Here is a 26158-nt window from a genome sequence, read left to right on the forward strand (position 1 = left end):
TTAAAGGAGGAATATACACAAATCAAGAACTGTTTACAAGCGAAAATAGTCTAAAACAGTTTTAAATTATTTTATTGTGAGAAGAAGATAGGGATGTTATTTGTTTGTTTATTTAGTTTTTGCTGGATGAAGCATTAATGTGGATTATAAACTTTTCGCTGGCAGAAGCAATTAACATTGAAACTTTGGATTTATGTCTTACAAACATGAAGCTTTTCACTCCACAAGACATTTACTGATGGACTGGAGAGGTGTGAATTACTGATCAGCTGTTTGGACTCTCATTCTAATGGCACCCATTCACCGCAGGGGATCCATTGTCGAGCAACTGATGCGATGCTAAATTTCTCCAAATTTGTTTCAGATGAAGAATCAAATTCATCTTCATGTTGGATGACATGTTTTAATATGACTGGTTGTGATTGTTATTTGAAATGCAACAGAAAGAGTCTGCTGTTACTGCTGTTTGCTGTGGGACAATACTGGAAACCCATTCCTAGCCAGAATGCTCTCTGTTATAAACTGACATTCTACCAGATCCTAAGCACAAAAGTGGAAAGGAGGAAGTTGAGGGCGAGTAGGAGACCTCTAGTCATCATTTTGTCATATTCAAAATGAACTGTGCTCATTACCTTCAGATCAATTCTCTGCTGCTAATCTAAGTCATCATCTGTTGCAGTTATAATCAATGGTTGTGTGTAATACTGCTTTTTCATTGCACTATATGCCAGAAAAAAAAAAAAAAAATAAATAAATCTTGAAATATGTTGGTCGTTGCACAGTGTCCCCACTGTTCTGGATGAACGCCAGAGCTGAGAATGCAGAAACACTTAAAGTACCTCAAAGTGCTCATTTAAAATCTGAGAATGAGGAATGAATGTGGCGACTAATGAGAGTGTAGGAGGCATAATTCAAGTTTGCCAGAACCTGAGAAAACATGTGCGAGTGTGCATGTGTGTCTGTGTTTGTGAACTCTGTTGTTTTCCAGTCTCCATTCTGACTGATAAACGACTGTAATGTTTGTCTGCTGGCTCACTCTCCCACTCACACACATCTGTTTGCCCGAGTGCCGTATCAGAGTTCTGTACACACATAAACACATGCATATACTGTAGAGCCGTTTGCACAGATGTGACTCTGTCTGCTGTTAATTTGTCTAGGAGGAAAGGGCTTGCATATTTCCTGCTCCTAAAAGCATTTATCCTCAACACACTGCTCAATTTCACATGACAGAAGTCTTGAGTGTGGCTGGCAGTAATGCAGATTTCATATATTGTCTTGTTCAAAAATCCACTCAGAATTTTTGTGATAAAAAATAAAATAAAAATTGAGGCAAACAAGGTTTTGATTTTGATAAATGTAAAGGAACAGTGTGATGTAAGATATTCAGTTTACTTTTAAAGTAAAAATAACAAATTTAGTCCATCTTTCACTTGTTTGGTACTTCTGAAGAGTGATTTCTGAAGGATCATGTGACATTAAAGACTGGCGTAATGGCTGCCTCTAGCTTTGCTATCACAGGAATAAATTGCATTTTAAAGTATTTTCAAATATATAACTAAAAGTTATTTTAAAATGTTATAAAAATAATATTACGGTTCTTACTGTATTGTTGATCAAATAGATGCAGCCTTTGTGAGCATAGGAAATCATTTCATATAGGCTGCCAATGTTGCTGCTGGGGTCAGTGGAATAAAGTAAAAAAACTCCCATCTTTGTGTTAACCTTCCCTCCTACTCCAGATTATTGACAGCTACTCAAACATATACCTTTTTTCCATGCGTTTGTGTGTGTGTGTGTGTGTGTGTGTGTGTGTGTGTGTGTGTGCGTGTGTGTGTGTGTGTGTTTGTACCTCTGCAACTTTTTTCTCTGCTGGAGAGTTTCTAGAAAGTACCTATACGCTAATCTGAATAACAAAGCATGTATTTGTCAAATTTTCCTCAGTGTTGCTGTGTTGTCATCCCTGTCTGGCTCTAATATCCTCTTCGTGACATGGCGCACCTGCACCCTTGTTCATTTAGATGTCTCCTTTCAAGACATTGCCGCTCCATTCATCTTATCTCTCTTTCCTCACCGTAACCCTAAATTACACAGAGCACAGGAGGAGGAGGGAGACAGACGGTGTCATAAATACTGAGTGCAGAGAGAGAGAGAGCTGAGACAGACGGACAGGCAGAGAGTGTGTGTGCTCATAAAACAGGCCCTGTGTGGGGTTTAAATTACCAGACCTCTGTGTCTAGAAAACTTCAGCTAACAGTCTCCAACACTTCCTCACAGATTTACAGAAAGAGAGTGAGCATAAGAAAGCAACACACAAAGAGACGGTGCACTTAACATCACTACATAACATTAATTTATTCTCTGAAACCTGTTATCATTTCTGTATATTACAGTTTATCTGGGGCTTTACCTCATGATACAATGTGCTCAGTTAATGCTAGTTACCTTTCAGTCGGTCACATTCTACGTTACGTCAAAGAGACTGACGAATGGGATCTCGCCCGAGAGCCCAATCCCCTTCGAGTGGTTACAAAACAGGCCAATGGTACACAAAGTACCTTGGTGTGTGAAATTTGCATCGTGAGCTCCGCCCCGCATAGCAGGTATATAATGAGCAGCACGAGCAACTGGCTCTCAAGCTTTCGCTTCAGAGCCAAAGATATCGCTTGATACTTTCACCGGAGTGTTTACGAGCGAGTCAGCTGGTTTTGGATCGACGGCATGATTCTGTGATTCATCTGGGTTTCCTGCAGTCAGCTCCCACGTTCCCCTGAATGCTTCAGCACCATTGAAAGAGCTTTTGTTCTCTCACTAAAAGAGTATGGGTGGAATTTGCGTCTTTTTAAAGATGTAATTGTGCCCGTGTGTATTTGGGTGTGGTCGATATATCGCTGCTCGTGACGGCCATGATCGCTGTGTCACGTGTCTGGGCTTTCAGCATGCTGAGTCTGCGTTTGTGGATGACTTATATTCTCATTGCGGGGACATGATCATCTCGGCGTTAAGATCGAGACTCGATCATAAAAGGTTTAGAGTCCCTTATGCCACACACCGTTCTAGCTCCTCTTCTCGTTAGAGGGCTACATAGGCTGGTGGCCAGGGTGATCTGAGGGTTACCATGTGGGCTTCCCGGACGAGTTGGGCCACAGCCCCCTCACAAACACCGCAGTCGGTTGAGTTTCTGGATGAGTTTGCTGGACCTTCTCAGGCTCCTGACATCTCATTCGGGGCGCAGGAGGAAGACCTTCACAAGGTGTCGATCGCCGCATCACATGGTGGGCTTGAGTCCTCGGTAGATAAGGATTCGGCTGCATTGCCTCCCTCGGGAGTGCCACCGTTGCCCGAGTCTGATCCTGAGCTGACAGCCATGCTTTCCCGTGCAGCTGAGAGCATCGGGCTTGAGTGGAATTCTCCACCCTCTCCTGAGAGCTTGAGGCTGGATGATTGGTTCCTGGGGCTGCTCGTGTTGATCGCCAGCACCCCCCGCTGGTTCCTTTTTTTCCCGAAGTGCACCAGGAAGTGCTTCCTCCGCTGTCACTGCCCTCGATGGTGGAGTGGCCAAGGGGTGCGCTGAAATTCCCACAGTGGAGCGTTCTGTTGCTTTGCAACTGTGTCCGCAGAGCGCCTCCGCATGGCGTGGTGGTCCCAAGCTTCCCTCCAAGGCCTGTAAGTTCTCATCAGGTCAGGCCGCTTCTGCACTGCATGCCATGGCCACCCTTCAGGTCTACCAGGCCAAGGTGCTCAAAGAGCTGCACGGGGGCAGTGCTGACCTAAGGGTTTTGCAGGAGGTGCACACTGCTACTGACCTGGCTCTCCGGATGACGAAGGTCACTGCACGCTCCTTGGGTCAGGTGATGTCCAATTTGGTGGTCCAGGAGCGCCACCTATGCCTGAACCTGGCAGACACAAGGGAGCCTTATCAGACTCAGCTCCTCAACTCCCCGGTCTCCCAGGCTTTCAACTTTTGTGAAGTAAAGAATTTTTCCCTGCAGTTCTCTGCTGCCGAGAAGCAGTCTGACATTTGGCGACGTGCTTCCTTGCTGCTCTTGTTCTCCTCTCCCTTTGCCAGTTTCCATGCAGAGCCGGCTCGGGAACGCATTGCCTTCTCATGCCCTCATTGCCACTTGGAGTCAGACGAGCGCTCGCACTCCACCTCCGCTAAGGGACACTATGCTCCCCGCTGGCTCATCCAAACGGTCAGGCTCGGCCACGTGATTCATGAGGGAGCCTGATTCGCGATGCGAATTCTGCAGACCAAGGTACTTTGTGTACCATTGGCTCATTTTGTAACCACTCAAAGGTGATTGGGCTCTCGGACAAGATCCCATTCGTCAGTCTCTTTCTGACGTAACGTCTCCATTCCCTCTTTCAGGGAACGAGGGTTACATACGTACTCGAGACATTTCACATACACATTTGACAACATTTACTCCATCCAAACTGTTGTGTAGATGATTTCAGACTTATGTTTGTTTTAAAATGTCATATTTTAAAAAAGACTGAAGTTTAAAGATCCCATTTGATGAGCAGTTTTCTTTCCTGTGTTGATGTGTTTGCTTTTGAAACAGGAAGTGTAAGTTGAATAACTTAATGTTTTATTTAAGCAGCAAGTATTTGCCATTTGCTACACGATATTGCCAGTTAGAGACCAGGGCAAGGCATTCTTATATTAGATAGCATCTTATTGGATAAAAGTCTGGTTAATGCAGGATGATCCTGTAGGAAATGCAAATCTTGCTCAGTTTTGACAAGAGTAGTCTGACCAAGGAAACATTGATTACTTGTCTAATTAGGCAATGTCACACTGGTAAGCAGCTTTGTGCCTTGCTCTGTATTTCATTGATTCTTATATTATTATATTCTGACTGCCTCCTTCAAGTTGAGACCCATATCTACGACTAAAACCAGTCAGCAGCCCAGTATTCAGAGGCAAATCTGACAAACAATCCAACCATGTCTAAATATAAACTGGCTTTTCATCTTCAGCACAATGAACCGAGTTTGAATTTTGTGCTATCTGCATTTGTACCACCTCTTCATGAACAATAGTAATGCCAGCCTGAAGCAGAGAGGAAACCTTCCAGTGTTTACCTTTCTCTCACATGGCTTCTTCCCGTTTTTATCTGATCAGCTTTATTCTGACAGGCATTGTTTGTTCAAAGTAACATTGGGCAAGCATCCATTGTGATGGAATAGTAATGGAAACTTTCCAGGTGATGAAGTAGGATGCTAAAAACATTTACTTGAAATCAAAGTCTTTTTGCAACATATGTCTTCAATGTCACTTTTGATCAATTTAATGCATCCTTCCTTACAAAGAATCTTACCGATACTTTGTCTTTTAATTATTATTTTTTAATAATACCTAAGCTGAATTATGTCTAAAAACTGTATAAAAGACAGATCATCCAAAATTTCACTGCATTTCAGTAAAAGTGAAAATTGTGTCCTTGTTTGTGTTTTTATTTACTTCTGTATTTTTGGTGTTAGTTATTTTCCTCATTAAAATATTTATCTATTATTTATGTTTTGTTTTTTGAACTTTTTTTTTCTTTCCTGGCCTGTTTTACAAAGATGCCCCTAGTTCAAGGCAAAAACCCTGTTCTCTTTTAAAAGAAACCTCTAGCAGAGAGTCCACTATCAACAAGGACACACTATTTTGCAGTTGATTCAGGAGGTTGAGGTGCTGTACCCAAGGCTGGGAAATTTTTACAAGAAAGCCATAAATATCTGGTTTAAATCAGTACTGTAATCATGGTTTATCAGAGAGAGATTTGCACACGTGTGCAGCGAGGAGCCCATTGCAGATCGCAACTGAGCACAGATCGGATCCATCTCTTGAGATTTAGTTTCCTTTCCTGCCATTTAATGACTCCTTATTACGGTTTGTCTGATTATCTCTCCATACTGAGTAATGGATGCAGCTGTCACAGTTCTCTATATCTCTATGAGCCCTTCTATTGAAACTCTGCTGAAGGTAATATACCATAAATCAGCACAGATCATAGCAAGAGTGAAAGGACTGTACATTGGTCGATCAATCCACTTTTATGGCCCCTGTCTTCTTCTTTCTTTCCTTTCCAATTTGAGCTCAGCTTTCATATTTTATCCTTATCTTTTTCTGCTTTTCCCTTCCAAAGTCTTAAATAACTGTAAACATCACATTTTATGTCAAGAGTTTTTGTAAATGGTATATTTGTCATCTAATGATCTAATGATCTATGAATCATATAATCAAAACTATGTCATAAAGTAAGTTGCTTGTAAGTCGCTTTGGATAAAAGCGTCTGCCAAATGATTAAATGTTAAATATTAAAGAGTTTTTTTCATTTAATATTATTGCAAGGAGGTCTAGTACCTGGAGACAGCGATCCGTTAGCCATGCAAACCAGCTAAACATGACCTTTTGTTTAATTGTGAGCCTTTTTTTTAATTTATACAGTACATTAGGGCATTAGAGAGAAGACAGGAAGATATGTTATAAAACAATTGCGAATCAAGATTCTTGATGCAAGCAAGATTTGATCTTGAATTTTCCATATAAGCACTATAACCGCTATGCCACGGGTCCAACATATATTAGTCCAACCATAATGCACTCCACTTGTTGCTTCACATCATCCTACTCTACATCATTTTGTATTCTACCTGTTTCTCGTTTTTCCGCAGAGGTGGAAATGACTGTAGATCTGTACCATCCCCTGGCTCATGACCTGTTACTGAAATACTTCTTCAAGTCAATCAATAAAACAGTGGTGCGTTTCCCATCTAATGTCAAGTGTCTGAGGACCGCCACCTTGATGCATTATTAAATGCACATACGCAGACTGGAGGCAAAGACGTGGAACATAAGCCCCAGCGAAATGAAGGCGAGATCTGACAGAGAGAGCGAAAGAGGGAGAGAAAACTTAATTGAAGCCTGATTACTGGCCCTTGGGAGGTTACAGTTTATTAATATGTCACTTTCAATAAAGACGCTTCCATATTCAAATTCACTGTTACCACGGCAACCTCGTTTTTTTAATATTTGACTTTTTATCCCCTCCCTGAGTTGAAGGAGAGGTTAACGACACAAACCCTCCAGACGCTCAGGTTGATTTTCAAACCCTTCTGTCTAGCATAATAGGTGTCTCGCTTTTCTATGTCTGTCTTTGCCCTCTGAGCCACTGTGGGAAGAGAGGAGATATTTTATGCCCGTTATTCATTATGTGTTCGATTTTTCAGGAAAGCGAATGGCCGGCATTTAAACAGCCTCTGAAATAAAATAATATAGGTGAAGATTTACATTTAATGTGCAGATTCCTGCCTCTTACCTAAGGAAACACACAGCTGAATTGATATAGTGTGTCCTTAAAAAAACATTTGGCCTCTTAAGTCAAATTTAATGTGGTCTGAATTTTGATTAATTTTCATTACAAATAAAATATCAAACCAAGTGGCATCAAGTGTTGTGAAATATTATTAACATTTAAATACTCTTTTGAATTTATTTTAATATCTATTTTTTTTTCCTGTGGTGGCACAAAATGTATAGGTGTTGGAGGTATGACTGTAAACAGTGTACTCTAAATTGCAAGTTAAGGCTAGTAATGTGATTTCGGATTGGGCATGGATAATCTACTTTGCATTGATCACAGAAGATTACTAACTGTTTCCAATTTCTGGGCTCCTGATATGTCATATTTCATTTGTTTGTACTGTATACGTTTAACACATTTTCTAAAATCACTATTCACTTCTGGAAATGTAAAAGTTGAAAAATCACTTAGTGCACTTAAATTGATTGATTTACTGTCAGACAGTGTCTGTATTGACTGGTTGTATGAATGGACTTTTACATTCATGCAGTGCTTTAAAAAAAACAAAAAAAAAAAAACACAGTTTTTCACAAAAGCAGTCTGTAGCATTCACCAATGTGACACAATGGCAGGCGCAATGTTTCTCTACCAGCATCCGATTGACTTTGTAAAGAGAAAGCCATTTTTAGGTTTGTAGGTGGCGGGTTATCGAGCGAATGTTAGGATAGGTGACCGCAGTTTCATCATTGACATCCTATGCATTTCTGACCACCAAAACAACTCAATGTTTCAACACACAGCTAGCCTGGGGATAGTATCATATACCGTGAAAGTGTTGGCTTGAAATGCATATAGTAGATGTAAACAAATGCCTGAGTGAAAGTTACTTGTTTTCCTCACAGGAAACAGCCCTAAATTTCACAGCAGGCCTCCCAACCGTGTCTAGTCCAGACAACAAAAGCTTTGACACTGAGATGTTCACCATTTCTCTTAAGGCAGAGGTGGCAAGCTGTGTGTAAAGAGAGGATTATTTCAGCTGAAATGGATCCGGTTTATCTGTTGTCTAGCTGTCGTGCCTACTGCCACTTTCCTTTTCCAGTCCTTGATGAAGTCAATGTTCATTCTGGGTCGACATAATAGAACCCTAAAGAACATTTTAAAGGCCTGACTGGTCCATCCACACAGTTAACTCCTCAGCAAGGAGGAAGAATTGAGTTTGATTCTCAGTGTAACTGTTCATTGAAATATTTGTGTGCACATTGGGAGGAAAAAGAAAAAAAATCAAAAAATTGACTCAGCCATTGTGTATGTGTTTGTGTGTGTGTGTGTGTGGGTATGTGTGTGTGTGTTGTTTGAATCTGCTACTGTATATCTGGTGTCGTTTTTTGTTTTGTTTTTCCCATATCTGTGAAATTCTTTATTGTGATGTCATGCATTTCAGATTCCTAAAAATAGGATATCGTTATTTATAGCAAATGAGGCGAGTGCTGTTTGTGTCAAATCATGGAAAATCACATGTATCGTTTTCATTGTTTTGCAGATATTTTTACCCACAAGCTGGTTATTAGTATTTGTCAATTAACATTTGATGTGGGTGGCAGCTTGTGTATTAGCTATAGCATTGTTGCCTAGTTTTATCATTGTGTAAAGTCTTTGTGTCTGCATGCCTTTTTCCATGAATTTGAGTTTGGCCTGGAAGTGTGTTATCTGCAGCGCCTCAGTGGCATTGAGCTCATTTCCTTCATCAGAGTCCCAAACCCCTGCCGATAAGTTCCCCGGACCTGCCTCTCTCAGGGGAATTCTCTGACAGGAAGTGGCACAATAGCCATCCCAGTAGCTCCTATTAGTCTGCACCTGCCTGTTACAGCAGGGCCAAAATAAGCAACCAGCAGCATTTCCTGTCTGAGCTCATAGTGCTAGAGCCCGGCATGCTGTGAAATCACTCAGGAGGCAATCGAGTCTTACTCGAAACGGTAGCTCAGGGCCTGTGGGATGGACTATCAGGAGAAGTGATTATGTGCATCTGCGAGAGAGAAAGAAAAAGCAGGGGGTTAAAGAAGCTGATTTGCATGTGTGTGATGTGGGTGTTAGAGAGTTAGTGCTGTCTCAGCATGAGCAGGACTGAGTCAACTGCTTTAGATTGTGCTGATGGACTGGAATGCTTTCAGACCAACGCTTCCATCTGAGGTGGGATAGACAGACAAGCTGCCCACATCGTCAAATCATCAACATTATGATTACACTTTTACTGTACATGTTTAATAAAAAGACTCTTTCCATCTGTATCTTTGCTCACAGATGCCCATTATAAGTGTTATGCTCATACAAAATGTTGGCCCCCTCATATATATATATATATATATATATATATATATATATATATATATATATATATATATATATATATATATATATATATATATATATATATATATATATATATATAGATAGATATATATATATATATATATATATATATATATATATATATATATATATATATATATATATATATATATATATATATATATATATATATATATATAAAATGATTGTTAATGGAGCTAGCAAAAATATTTGCTAAGTTTTGATAACATTTTAATAAATAAATAATCTAATTAATAATTATAAATGATCAATAATTATAAATAATTTAATGATAACAATATTATATAAAAGTTATTATTATTATTATTATGATTATTATTACAACCATTATTTAACAATAATTTAGTTATTGTCATAATGATAACAATTATCATCATCATCATCATCAAATGAATTAGTACAACTTTAAAAATTAAAAAATGTATTATTATTTTAACAATAATAGTACTCATACTTTTTTTCCAGATTATTTTATGTTATCAAATAAATTTATATCCCTACTTTTTCAAAAAAAAAATTCCATGCTATGTGATATTCTGCATACAGTAAATTCAATTTTATTACTGGATTCTGCAATTTCCGTCTGCATCGTGGAAATCATAGGGCCCTACCTTTCTAATCTGAAGTTTGGGTAAATTCCATTTCCATCTAAAACTCCTTTGATACAATGGAACTGGTGGACATGACTATAAGTTTTCAGTTCCTGCATATGTTGATCATAACACCTCCAAATATCTGAATATATATATTATTTTTAAATAATATTTCAAAGGAGCCTCAATAGTTCACATCTTTCACAAGGTGCCAGACCCTTCACAAGGTGAAGCCAATCAAGCAGTTTAAAACATAATGAGATATGACACTCACCCTTTCTCTGTCTGCCTCACAATTAATCATCCAATTTAGACTGTAACCGAACAAATAGAATTCACATTTTATGCTGTTGCAAATTCTGCTGTCTGAGAGAAATAAAATCACATCTATCTACCAGGAATATATTTTACCGCTGTCTCTCTTGCTGGAAGTTTATGCACGTGTTATTTTCGCAGCATCATTTTCAAAGACATCTGTCAGCAACAAGAATAATAAGAGCTCTTGGAATATCACCCGTCAACTTAAGAGTCTGTGAATTTTGAAAGGAAATCAATATAAAATTTGTTGTCTTGCAGGCCGATTTTCATTTATAGTGGCAGGTGTTGTCGATGTTATGGTTTAATAACCATGTGTAATAGCTGGTAATAGAAGAGATGTCAAACTTTGATGCACATTCAAAAACTAATGTGAAATGTGAGACTCCTGGAACAAGAAAACAAGAACAGCTTAGACAGACTGTGCTTGCAAAATGTTCTGATGTACTTTTTTTTTCTTCTTCTTCTTTTTTTCTGTGCAAACTTGAGTAGAGAGAGTAAACGTCTAAAATCTGTTTATTTATTTTTTTGTTTTTTATGTGTGCCTTATAGTGTGTGATACTATATGAATTTGTGGGTCTGTAATGAGTTTGCTAGATATGTTAAAGGAGTCCTAAGCATATTGTCATAAAGCAACTGTTCACAGTTTATTGGTTACAAGGAGAGTGGCATATATAAAAAAAAAAAAAAAAAAAAAAAAAAAAAAAATAGATAGGGTTAGATTAGATAGGGTTAGATTAGATAGTTTTCATTTTCTGCAGCTCTTCCGGAAATAGAAGCTTAATATCTCCAGTGAGCGAGCCAGAAATGTTATAGGTTATCATAGCCGTCTTATGCATTCATTCAATTGCGAATTAATCACCGGGTGACATCAGTAGTCCTGAAGTATCGTCTAAGGCTCTTTGACATATGATGTGCCACTCCTAAATGGTCATTTGAAATGAGGTCAAAGATACAGTCAGTTTAATCATAAAGAGATTAAATGGATCACATGGGTTAATGGTACATGGGTTAACTGCTTCATTTTGATTCAATCCCTTTCCCTTTTTTTTGTAGTTTTTTTTTTTTTTGTCTTAGCTTTCCCTTTTCACCTTTTTTATGAGATTGTAAGATAGCAATATATCGGTTTAATATTTTTAAATTTCTTATTTGATATATCCCATTTTCATTTTAGCTAAATTCATTTAGTTTTGTAATTTTTATTAGACCATTTTTTTTTATCAATGCCCATGTAGGTTTGATATATATTATATTATATTATTATTATTTCAAAGTATTTTTATTGTTTTAAATGTACATAACACAAACCGACATACATTCTCTTGTCATACAAGGCATACCCATCCACAAACCTCATACTTTATACATTATCTCTCATATCCCCTTTCGTCGCAGATTGGCATCCAAGGTTCGCACAAATATTGAGAATGCACACAGAACACCCAAAAACAAAACAAAACAAAAGAAAAGAGAGAAGGGAAAGAGGAGATGACAACATACCTTTTTTTTTTTTTTTTTTTTTTTTTTTAATCTAAAGAATTAGCATCAAATGCAGTTTCGTAATAATCCAAGAAAGGTTGCCATACATTCTGAAACCTTTCTGCTGAGTTTTGGACTATAGTTCTTAACTTTTCAAGCTGGAGGAAGGACATAGTTTCGCGCACCCAACGTGAGTGTTTTGGGGGTGAGGAAGATTTCCAATTTGTAAGAATTAGTCGACGAGCTAACAGTGTAGAAAATGCTATTAATTGAGATTGGCCTCTTGATACCCCATATTTACCGTGTACCACCCCAAATATTGCAATTATAGGATCTGGATCCATATTCATTTTACAGATGTAGGTGAATGTATTAAATATCTCAGACCAGAATGTGCCTATGCTTGGGCATGACCAAAACATGTCCCAAACAAGACTTGAGACTTGAGACTATATATATATATATATATATATATATAACTAGCTGAAAGTTAATAAGTTAAAGTTAATATTTAATTTTATTTGAAAAAAAGAGAAGCTTCATTCATCATTAAAAGAATTTAGGGTAATGATTCACATCTATATTTTTTAACTTGAGCCAATGAAAGATAAATAACTTGCTCTTAGGGCAAGTTATTTATTTTTCTTTGGCTCAAGTTAAAAAAATCATAGATGTGAATCATTACCCTTATTTATTTATTAATTTTTAATTGGATGAATGAAACTTTTTCTTTTTAGTGGACATTAAGTAACCATTTAACCCTGGTTCACTGTACTTGTGTTTGTGTCATGTTCTACACTGATCATCAATCACAGAAAACACTTTCTGTGTTGTCCCTCCTGACGTTTGACCTTTGTGTTCTTTTTCCTCCTGCTTTCTGCTGTTTTTCTCTCAGAAATTTGGTCCAACTGACATTTTCATAAAGGCATTCACAGATGACCTGACAAGTGTTGAGTCTTCGTATGAAAGTATCATAAATCCTATTATCTCACATTACAACACAATGATCGCAGAGAGACATTTCCTGTGGGGAATGCTGTATCATTTCTCCCAAGAGACAAAGATGACATGTTTAACTTCCCGGTAGAGAGACTGACAGAGAGAGAGAGAGAATACAAATAAGAAGAAAGTATGTGGCTCTTTTCACAAAACACACAGAGCAACCATCAATCACTCTCACAGTCAATCAGAATGACATTGTTTTAGAAGCCTGACACTTAAATCTGGGCAGAGCACTGTTTGTTTAATAATGCATTTTATTCCAATAGACATATCTGCCTTAACACATTAAAAATAGAACGAAGCTGTTGATAACTGTTCTAGTAAATTCACAAAAATATGCCAATCTGATTCTTCTCGCTGATTATCCCTCTGGACCTAGTAGCTACTTTACAGCTGTCCTGGTTACACTTGCTCAAACTGTAGTCCCTGGTTGACTAAAATATCCTGAACTTTCTCCCTACGGGGATGACCAGTGTCCACAGGAGGGCTGACCGTACCTCACTAACCCAGGCTCGATTTCCCCAGGGAAAACATGTCTTGAGTGGCAGGCCATTGAAATCTGCCCCTCGTTCCTGCTAGGCCGTCCTTCAGTGGGCTAAAGGCAGTGAGGTAATGTTGGTTTAATGAGGGTTATGGATCAGTGCGGTTCACTGTACGGCTGTTGTACACGCTCTGTGCAGTCATACCCTTTAACCTAACAGCATATGGGCTGAGTCAGAGTTCGTAATGCCATATGCTTTCTCTCACTGTCCAAACTTCTCCAACTGGATTTTGCATTCTGTAAATGTGTAAATTTATAGGCTGTCATTTTATAAGGTTGCTAGCTAGAAATAAAGTTGAACTTGTACACAATAAACAGCGAAAATAAATGAATGCAATAATGTCAAGTGTTGATACATTGAACTAAGAATGAAAGTCTTTTTTTTCCTATCTATCTATCTATCTATCTATCTATCTATCTATCTATCTATCTATCTATCTATCTATCTATCTATCTATCTATCTATCTATCTATCTATCTATCTATCTATCTATCTATCTATCTATCTATCTGTGTGTGTGTGTGTGCTTGTGTGTGTTTGTGTATGTATGTATTTATTTAGTAAAATTTATAATAATAAAAAAAGTCTGTAAAATTTGTGTCTTTAATCTTTACCAGCTTCCCAGCTGATTGCTCTTGTCTCCTACTGAAAACTATTTTTATTATTATTATTACTTATATTTTATTATTAATACTAAAGAGCAGTGTTAGAGATTTGGAATGGAATTCATAACAGCAGTATTACTGTCATCTTTAATTTTATGCTTAATCTTGAGGTCATATTAAAAAGAGGCATGCTGTTTTTTTATTATTATTTTTTATTTTATTTTGCCCGTGTCATTTGTACAAAGAAGTGAACAGTGTGAGAAAGGAAGGATGAGAGGAGGAGAGCAGTACACAGACGGGTGCACTTGTCTAATGCAAGTAATGAGCAGAGAGAGGGAGTGAAAGGTAAAGGTCAGCAGTCTCTCTTGATGGTCTATGATGGTAGGAATTAACTAAATCTTCCTCTGCTTCATTTATAAGTCGTTCTTTTGTAAAGTTGTCTGCCAGAGGAGGAGGAAACTAAGTAGCCAGGAGATTTAGATGTCTGAAAAAACTGCATAATACGACTGAAACTGTGAACACCGTCTTTATGGGCCGTTAGATCTATTTCACGTTTAAGAGAGCATAAGCCTCTTTTGTTGGTTGCTAGAATTCCATCACTGATAAGCCGTAAGTTTGACCTAATCGTGTGTGTGTGTGTGTGTGTGTGTGTGTTCATGCAAATAATGAATGTCACAAGTAAACCTCCATTGAGAACAGTTTTCATACACCAACTTTAGTCATGCAGATTTATACCCAGACTCCAGTGTGTTTGTTTGGCCTTGAGGCTGACATAACGTAATAACACACATCAGCAGGTGTCATTGCATTGGCCAATCAGAACACAGAATCACCACCAAAACATTTCAGCACTGTACTCTTGTTGCACCTCTCAACAGGGGCACGTCTAATGACAAAATCATCCTGAGAAAGAGCAGAAACCATTTATGAGAGACTGAAAAGTTGCTTTTAAAGCTAGTGCACTTATTGTATTTGTGTGGGAAAGGATATGGATGAAAAGAAAAACTCTGCTGGTAATCCATCTCTGAACTGGCCTTCACAACCAAAGGTTATTGGCTCTATCAAATCCTATCATGTATATTGCCATCCCACAATGCTCAGAGACATCGCCTGCACCAATTCTTTGTGTTTCAATACAAGATTAAAGACAGGGATGTTATATATGGGATTAAATATATATATATTTGTGTGTGTGTGTGTATGTGTGTGTGTATGTGTGTGTGTGTGTGTCTGAGCAGAAGATTTTGCACTTCAGTTATAGAATGTGAGGTTGGGCGCTAAAGTTTTCCTGTGTGGCGTTTAACTCATACAACAGACCAAATCAGATCAATTTAGTGTTATGGCATCTAGCACTGTGGTTTGGAACATACACACACACTGACTCATGAGCCATGAGAGAAATGTTTCTTTGGAAAGAGGGCTTATGTCTGAGGAAATTAATAATATTGCCTTCATTTTCACTCGTATTCGAGACTAGTTATTTGCTCTTGAGGGTCTTATTTGAGGTTTTATGGATTTTTATAACATATTCTCTCAGTTGACCCATAAACATCTAGACCTGGATAACACATGCATTTTCAATAAGAAATAATTTATTATATAAATTATATATGAATTAATTTGGAAGCTTTTTTTATTATTATTCATCCACTGACTTGTCAAGTTGATTATTTTTACTTACCCTAATATACCATAATAAAATGATGATTCTATGGTGCATTAATATATATATTCCACATTGCCTTTAAAAATAATAATAATAATTATACTGATAATAATAATTAATTAATTAAATTTGAGCAAAGGTGCATTGCATTTTAATGTATCAAAAAGGACCAATATAAAATTACATTTGTATTGTTAAAAAAATAAGAGACTTCTTTCAAAAACATGCATTTTACCAACCTCAAACTTTATAGTGTCTGTTATTGTTAAGAATATAATGGAGTTTTCGTCATCATAATGTAAAAAAAATGGCCAACAAGTAAGTGTGGTGCACTTTCACATTTTGCAAGAGTTTTTATTTTTATTTTATTTTTTATTTTGTTTTCATGTCAAATCCACACTAGAATACTGAGAAAAGGTGTTAATAATGTGGCAAAAGCCAGGTATAGAAGGTTAAACGTCTTTTGTTCTTGTAAGAGCAGCTCTGTGTGCCACATTAGAGAACGGCAGAGTCACAGAAGGAGCCGTTGTCTTGACAGCCTGTCACCGTGGCGACCGGGCACATTCCAGGTTTGTTTCCTTTGATTCAGTATTCAGGGAAATGTGCATTAGTCAGAAGCTCGCAGAGCAGGAGGCTGCTGGTTTTATTTATGTCCATCATCATTCTCTCCGAAACCAAGATGGATCAGCATGCTAGTGTTCTGAAACACAGCCCACGACAAACCTCAGAGAACCAGGGAATGCTTTTAATGGCTGCAGGTGCACAATATAAGTTTAATGAATACTCTGGAAGCACACATAAATCCTTATGCACACATTTGCAAAGTGACAGGCATTGATTTCTCTGTAGGCTAATGGCTTATGGACTCTTATACTCTTAAATGATCAAAGAAAATAATGCTTTTTTTCTATTGTGTTGATGTGCAGTTCTCTTCACTGGTTAAAAATATGTCTTGCATTAGTTACATTTTCACATCACTAATTAAATGAATGGATAAATAAAGGGTTGTTTATTTATTTTATTTTTATTTTTTTTTACTATGGAAGTCGAAGGCAACCTTAACTGTTTGGTTAACCAATTTTTTTTTAAAAAAACATCTTCTTTGTTTAGCAGAAGAAATAAATGAATACAGCTTCAACTTCAGGGTGAGTAAAGGGTGATTCTTTAGGGTGAAAATGATCCATCATTGCAAATATTATGTTCATGTGCATGTCCTCACCTTTCCTTAGGCATTCATGTGGATGTTTCCATTTATTGATGGTGAGCAATGCCACCACTTCATGGAAAGTCTTTCTGCACCCAAGGAATGGGAAGATATTTTAAACTAGGTAAATTAACAAATGTGCTCTTTCAGTGAAAAATGCCATGGCAACACTTTAAGGTCAGCTGCTCTTTTTATGCTGGATACTCCCCACCAATGAGCTTGTCTTTAGATTCAGAAACTTTTCAGAGCAGTGAAATGAAGCTCTATATTGTTTTCTTTCATGGTAACTGTATGTCACAGGTCAGCTATAGCTATTCTGAACGCACAGGCTGCAGCATTAAAAAAAAATAAAAATAAAAATAAAACACGTTGCCAGCGTGCAAACGACTCCCCAGGTTTCTGCTGTAGCTTATTATCTTCTGGCTGAAAAATGGAGAGGCTTTTTCTGAGGCAGCGCAGAGGGAACACTTAAGGCCCAAATGGGTCCTCGCTGAAACGACTTAGTGTATCTCTCTCCTGCTGTGGCTGTCTTTCTCTCTCATTCACTCAGATATTCATATCTTAACACCGGGAGCGCTGAACAATGAAGCTTTTGAGAAGGAGTTAGGAGAAGATTTAAAGAAATGATACGAACTGACTATAATTTCAAGTCACTCCCAATGCTTTATTAATTTGTTCAGATAAAAGAATATGAATTGAGATGCTGTAACGGCACTTAAAGTCCATACATTATGAAAATGGTCTGAGACACGTGTGTTATGATGGAATATGAAAGAATGGCAGGAGAGCAGAGACCTGAATGGGACTGAATGGGAGGTGGACTCTCTCTCTCTCTCGCTCTCTCTCTCACACACACACACACATACACACACACACACACTTTTGATTCTTTGTATCTGGATGATTCAGTGGTAATTCTGGCTTAAGCTCTGAGCATCGGACATGTTCCCAGGCAAGCTGCTTTAAGGAGGGTGTGAATGAATGAGACTCTCTCTTTCTGGCCACGTACACATTTGAACACTTTGTGGCAACCTCGTTATTTTCAGAAGTGAATCCCCTAAATTATAATTCCAGGTGTGAATGGAATAAAGGTGTGACTCCTACGACTCCAAACTTGTCGGCATAGTGTAACCCTTCTTTGTTAACAAAGAAAGGTTACAGTTATTGTTTACCTGTCTGTTTATTTATTTATTTTTTTAACCATTTGAGCACAAGCTAGATAAAAATGTTTTATTTCGTTTTAAATATGGATATTCTTCTTACAAAAAATGCATTGATTCACTACGGGAGGCCTTTGTTCATCCCCTGCAGCTGTGTGAGACATTTTTTTTCCAATGGATGTGCTTTATTAAACTTATCGTGGACTGGTGGACTGCAGCACCCGCTAAGTTGCATCAAATGGCTTGAAAGGTCAAAGACAATTTGTCTGAAAGAAAAAAAAGTCCTATACACCTAGGATGACTTCAGGGTGAGTAATTTATAGCTTAATTTGAGTTTTTGGCTAACTAACCCTTTAATGCTGTACATTAATTACAGTAAGAAAAGACAATTTCATCATGAACAAGAACATGAACAACAATATCCAATTAGACCATAGGAATGCCAAAATGACATTTCCCTTACATTCAACTTCCTAAAGTGCATTCATCTTTGCCATGTTATATTCATTAGGTTGACTAGTGCTTTACGCTGTATTAACAAAAACAAATATTTGTAATAAATAATTATGTTTCATAATTAAATGCGACTATTTGTACATACATACTATTAAGGAATGAAAAAAAAATGGATTTGCTGAACTAGTAACTCTGAGACTGAAGAATATGAATAGAATTATTTGAATCGATTTGACACTGAATCGTTCACAAAATAAGCAACATTAAAGGATGTTGAGTAAATTAAGAAAGCATTTTCAATCTGGAAGTGCACTGCTCCTTTAAGTAATAGGAGTGATGAATATATTTAGTTGCAGTATTATGGCTTCTGTCTCTTCTCCACAGGTCAGAGAGTAATCTAGCTATTTCATGAGGAAAAAAATGATGTAATGGCTTTACAAACTCTGGCCACTCAGCTTCTTCTGCCCATGGAGCTCCAGGTTTATGGGCATAGTTCTCTCACAGCCCACGAGCAGCATCTGTGTTGCATGAGTTCATTGTGTAGTGTTGTTTTTACACTGGCTTGACAGAACACAAACAGTGGTGATCTATTCTGTTCATCTTCCACTGCTCTGAGGACAGCACAGACGTTAACGAAGGCCTGTAGTGTTTGGTCAGACATTTCGAGGATACTATTGACCTTGTGTTGTGTGTAAGTGTGGGTTGTCTGGGAGCACATCTGTTCTCATTAGCCTTACATTGAAAGACTATCCCACAATGATAAATGAATACAAATTGAACACCAAAAATCTTTCTACAGTCCTGCACTATTAGAATGTATTAAAATCATGGTAAAATCATGTGGTTCCCACATGTTTAAAGGTCCCGTTCTTCGTGATCCCATGTTCCAAACTTTAGTTAGTGTGTAATGTTGTTGTTAGAGTATAAATAATATCTGTACAATTCTAAAGCTCAAAGTTCAAAGCCAAGCGAGATATTTTATTTAACAGAATTCACCCACATCGAATGACCAGTTTGGACTACATCCCTCTAGTTCCTGCTTTAATGACGTCACTAAAACCGTTTTTTTTTTTACTAACCTCCGCCCACATGAATACACAAAAAAGGGGGCGTGGTCTTGTTGCGCTCGCACGGAGAAGGTGAAAGAGTTGCGTTTGAAGAGTGCGTTTGTCGCCATGTCGTCGAAACGCTGTTATTTTCATCTCGGAGTCCAATCATCTTTGTTTGGACTACCCAGGGACGCTGTACTTGGAGATTAATGGTTACAATTTATGCTTAACTCGGTTCCCGAAAATTATAATGCACATGTAAAACTATGTGCAGCACATTTTGCTGAGGACAGCTTCCTCAATCTCAATCAGTTTAATGCCGAATTCGCACAAAAAATATTCTTGAAAGATGGAGCAGTTCCCTCTCTGTCTGGAGAAGGCGTTATTTATGAACCACAACAGGTAAGTGTATTTTATTATTTAAATTGGTGCATTTAACAGTTTCTGTAACTTATTACACAAAGGGCAACGCTGTTTAGCTTTGTTAACTAGATGGTATGGCTGTGCAAAAAATCGAATGCGATTTTCATGCGCATCTCGTCAGTAAAAACACTGTGATTATAAGTACATCTCCAGCATGTGCGTTCAGATCAGGATTGCCAGGTTTTCAAAAAAATCCTGCCCACTCGCTTCTCAAAACTACTCCAAAACTAGCCCAATCGCATTTCCAGGAGGGCAGCATGCGCTAAGCTTCTGTCGAATCACAACACAGGAACTGCTGGCACAATATACTCGTCACGCATTTATGAAGGAGGGAATTCATAGAACAAGGAAGTCTTCAGCCTGTTTTTATGACAGAGAAAACAGCGGTATACAGATAATTGAATTGTGTGAAAAATACAGTTTTTTTACACGCAAAACATGAACACATGTTATATTGCACACTGTTAACACAATCAAAGCTTCAAAAAAAAAAAAAAAAAAACACGATAAACGTGACCTTTAAAACATCTGAAGTCTGTATTGTTTCATTCACTCAGGGACTTATGGCAATCTATGTAAATTTCCCAATAGCAAAAGTCCAAAGTCACACTGCGATAAACACAATCGTCTCAATTATAATCAGCACTGTCTAACAAAAGCAATTATTTTGGGGCCTGTAAATCAGTTGGAATCAGTCAGATTAATAAAATAGTAATTAATATTAATGAACTACATTACCGTCTACAGGAGACCGCAAATTAAATCAAAGTTGAAAAGCATAGCTCACATTGAGTTACACTCCATTTGTCAGCTGGTGAGACAGAGACCTTTTCATAGTACTATGTATTAATATTATGTATTGTATTATGAATGCACATACATTTCACTTGAAAAACATTTACCAGGTAGAATATACATATATATATATATATATATATATATACTTATTTTCTTATAAATAAATCATATCCCCACTTGTATATTAAATGCTGTCCAACTGCAATCTTTGTGAGCAGATTTTATTTTCATGCTTGTAGACTATGAAAGGAATTGGTTTGAGATCTGTGCAATTCTATGGTCACTAAGGTCCCTTTTGATTGAACACTTGTACACACTTCTGATTTGAACATCCCTGCAAATGGCCTCACCGCCCTGTGTGTTGGGTTCAAAATGTGTTTGGATCACAGTGTATGGAACTGAGAGGAGGAAGGCCATTTTAACTGAGATGTAGCTTGTTCCTAATGAAAACTTATGGGGTTTGCTGTTTGCTGAGTCTTCGGGAACCAACTGACCAATTAGGTCTCACAGGAAAGCCCAAACACACTGTGTAGTTGAGCAATAAACAACCAAAGCTCTCTGAAAAAATAAGACCCTGATGCAACTCTGTAAACAATTATAGCTTTGCTAGAAGTAGAAAGATGACTTTAGAGTAGCTCCACGTGACAGGGTTTATCTGCAGTACAAGTGTTATCAATCAAATCAGACCTAGAATCTGCTTGATTAAATCTGAACATGCTGTTTATTGTTGCAAATACTCAAACAGCAAGCATCAAAGCAAGTGCTTTATCTTTTATCTAAACCTCTATTAACTTAGTACACTCTTTCACTCTGATTAATTGTGGTATGTGCAGCCACTGGTCTGACAGGAATGTAAATTTGGGGCTTAGTATATCTGGGAGTGCTGTAGGTTAGTGTGATATATGTCTGTGCTGGAGGTCTCTGTCCATGGCCTACACCACATATCAAAAGAACAACCACCTCTTTTCCTCACTGTAGACTGTTCTGGGCTCCTTCAGAGAACTTTTGTAGAAGAGCTTAAGAGATTACCTTGGTTATATTTAATCATATTCGGTCTCCTGTGCATTCCTCTTTAATTTATTTCTCTTCTTTTTCACAGTTTAATGCAAACTGTCGAAAATGTACAGACATGCGTTTGTCTCAAAAGGTATTTAGACACTTAAGCCATGGTTAAGTGTATGAATGTCACTGAATTGCATTAGAAAATATTATGCATGTTTCATTTAAGGGAAATCCTTTTTATAAAAAAATAAAATAACGATTATTGTTATTTGCATTTATTTATTTCATTTTCTAACACAACCCAGCAGGCACCGGACGTCAATATAACGTCATGCTGACATTGGATCCCAACGTTGGTCAGACGTTGTAATTTGGTTGAAAATGAAAATCGGGTTGACGACAGAACCCAACGTCATATTGACGTCGATCTCCAACGTTGGTTAGACGTTGAATTTTGGATGAAAATTAAAATCTGGTTGACGTCAGAACCCAACGTCAGGCTGACGTCGATCTCCAACGTTGGTCAGACGTTGAATTTTGGATGAAAATGAAAATCTGGTTGACGTCAGAACCCAACGTCAGACTGACGTCGATCTCCAACGTTGGTCAGACGTTGAATTTTGGATGAAAATGAAAATCTGGTTGACGTCAGAACCCAACGTCAGACTGACGTCGATCTCCAACGTTGGTCAGACGTTGAATTTTGGATGAAAATGAAAATCTGGTTGACGTCAGAACCCAACGTCAGACTGACGTCGATCTCTAACGTTGGTCAGACGTTGAATTTTGGATGAAAATGAAAATCTGGTTGACGTCAGAACCCAACGTCAGACTGACGTCGATCTCTAACGTTGGTCAGACGTTGAATTTTGGATGAAAATGAAAATCTGGTTGACGTCAGAACCCAACGTCAGGCTGACGTCGATCTCCAACGTTGGTCAGACGTTGAATTTTGGATGAAAATGAAAATCTGGTTGACGTCAGAACCCAACGTCAGGCTGACGTCGATTTCTAACGTTAGTTAGACGTTGCATTTTGGATGAAAATGAAAATCTGGTTGACGTCAGAACCCAACGTCAAGCTGACGTCGATTTCTAACGTTGGTCAGACGTTGAATTTTGGATGAAAATGAAAATCTGGTTGACGTCAAAACCCAACGTCAAGCTGACGTCGATCTCCAACGTTGGTCAGACGTTGCATTTTGGATGAAAATGAAAATCTGGTTGACGTCAGAACCCAACGTCAGGCTGACGTCGATCTCTAACGTTGGTCAGACGTTGCATTTTGTATGAAAATGAAAATCTGGTTGACGTCAGAACCCAACGTCAGGCTGACGTCGATCTCTAACGTTGGTCAGACGTTGCATTTTGGATCAAAATTAAAATCTGGTTGACGTCAGAACCCAACGTCAGGCTGACGTCGATCTCTAACGTTGGTCAGACGTTGCATTTTGAATCAAAATGAAAATCTGGTTGACGTCAGAACCCAACGTCAGGCTGACGTCGATCTCTAACGTTGGTCATACGTTGCATTTTGAATGAAAATGAAAATCTGGTTGATGTCAGAACCCAACGTCAGGCTGACGCGGATTTCTAACGTTGGTTAGACGTTGCATTTTGGATGAAAATGAAAATCTGGTTGACGTCAGAACCCAACGTCAGGCTGACGTCGATCTCCAACGTTGGTCAGACGTTGAATTTTGGATGAAAATGAAAATCTGGTTTAGGTCAGAACCCAACGTCAGGCTGACGTCGATCTCTAACGTTGGTCAGACGTTGCATTTCGGATGAAAATCTGGTTGACGTCCGAACCCAACGTCAGACTGACGTCAGTCTGCTACGTTGGTCAGACGTTGCATTTCGGATGAAAATCTGGTTGACGTCAGAACCCAACATCAGACTGACGTCAATCTCCAACGTTAGTCAGATATTGCATTTTGGATCAAAATGAAAATCTGGTTGACGTCTGAACCCAACGTCAGACTGACGTCAGTCTGCTACGTTGGTCAGACGTTGCATTTCGGATGAAAATCTGGTTGACGTCAGAACCCAACATCAGACAGACGTCAATCTCCAACGTTAGTCAGATATTGCATTTTGGATCAAAATGAAAATCTGGTTGACGTCTGAACTCAACGTAAGACTGACGTCAGTCTGCTACGTTGGTCAGACGTTGCATTTCGGATGAAAATCTGGTTGACGTCAGAACCCAACGTCAGACAGACGTCAATCTCCAACGTTAGTCAGATATTGCATTTTGGATCAAAATGAAAATCTGGTTGACGTCTGAACCCAACGTAAGACTGACGTCAGTCTGCTACGTTGGTCAGACGTTGCATTTTGGATGAAAATGAAAATCTTTTTGACGTCAGAATCTAACATCAGACTGTCTGAAAATGGAATACACAAATGTTTTGTGGTTTTATCAGAAAAATGACTAAGAGATGAACTGGATTATAACAAATATGATTTATTTATTCACATGTTGTATCATTTACATTTAACATGGAACAGAACATTTACAAAATAATTACATTTTAACATCAACATTATTGGAACTGAATAGTTTTGAAAACATACATTTTATTAACATCTTTCTTTTTTTCCTGCCACCTCCACCCACCCTGTCTGGTGCACAGTAACGTCGCAAGGGCTGTGCAAAGCGTGCAACTTCACTAGGCCTCACACCTCTAGAGGGCCTCGCTCCTGGCCTGCATTTTATGTCATTTATATCTCATTTTTATTACTATTTTTTCCACCCATCTTGTCCTTTGGTAGACTAAAATAGTCATAGCGGATAGACAGTACAAGACTCTAAGTATAAGAATGAGTAAAGCTGTTTGTTGATAGGACGACAAAAAGTTATAAAGTTTAACTTTTAAATGGTCTAGAGCCCTGCATTTCACCCTGACTTTTTTTACACTCCAGGCCGGGTTTCGGGCCAATTTCCACATCATAGTTCAGATGCGGGCTGTCCTTAGGCCTGTTTAAGGCTTCTCCTTATTTTTATATTTAAGACATCCATCAATTAGTGATGAAAAAATTGCCGTACTGAGGGAAACAACACAAGACCATGCTAACATGACTGTCAATAGCGGCTTAACAGTGTTAAGTGTCCCGCAGCATCACAGTGTTCTGCTTTTAAATGCACGCAATAGGCTTAAGCTTGACATAAAGCATCTTCAAAAAATTATTACCATAAATGAGTCATGGGGTAAATAGGAATGAGATTGAATTATTTACTAATAAATAGTTTTCTGAGTTGGTGTAGCAAGGATGATGTTGCTAATCCTGACTCGCCAACTCTTAATTTTACAAGCCTTAAGAGAAAAGTTCATCTTTATGGATTATCTTTATAATGAATGAGTTTTTGTTTCTGATGTGTTGTATTTTGTTAAGTAGTCATTTAAAGTTTTCTATAGATATATTTGTCACGTCCGTGAGTCATGTATTCACTGAGCTTTGGTTCATTTTTGTTAAGTGCTCCTGTTCAAGACGAGACGGTAGAAAGCGCATCATGACTATTTTCTTTTTTTTTTATAAAAGCACAACGATTTGTTGATAATGTGATTGCACACAAATAAAAGTAGACAATTTACAGTTACGAATGATGTATTACTCTTACCTTTATGAGCAAAAATTACTGCATATCCACTGAAAAAAATGCAAGTGATTGCACTGGCCAGCACGCTTTTGCTTGCACTCTCCGCACAAACTACTGGATATAGCGCACATTTATCTAGGTTTAATTCTTAAACATACTTGAACTGTTTTATATATCTATAGATTTTATTTTAGGCAAGTCGTGATGATTTAAGAAGGCTAAACTGATCCATAGGTTCACTGTCTGGCACTGGCCGCTTGGCCATTAAAAAAAAAATCTAGGTCTAGGGATAGGGCTTAAATTTGAGGTCCGTGCAAGGCTCTAGGCTGGTCTGCCTCAGTGGTCGAGATGGCCAATCATATCAAAGAATGTGGGTCCTACTGTCACAACATAACTAGAGTTTGTGGAAAAATGTAAGCAGTAGCCTACGGTATTAGAGAACTGTTTTATGATTGAAATGTTCAGCGACCAAACATAATAGACTATCTAGAGATGCAAACTACTCAACCTTTTATGAAATTTCGCCCTTTTGAATTGAAAAAATGTGATAGGTTAATGATTCATGTAAAACATAA

Source organism: Carassius gibelio, chromosome A9 (genome assembly GCF_023724105.1).
Source record: "Carassius gibelio isolate Cgi1373 ecotype wild population from Czech Republic chromosome A9, carGib1.2-hapl.c, whole genome shotgun sequence".
NCBI lineage: Eukaryota > Metazoa > Chordata > Actinopteri > Cypriniformes > Cyprinidae > Carassius > Carassius gibelio.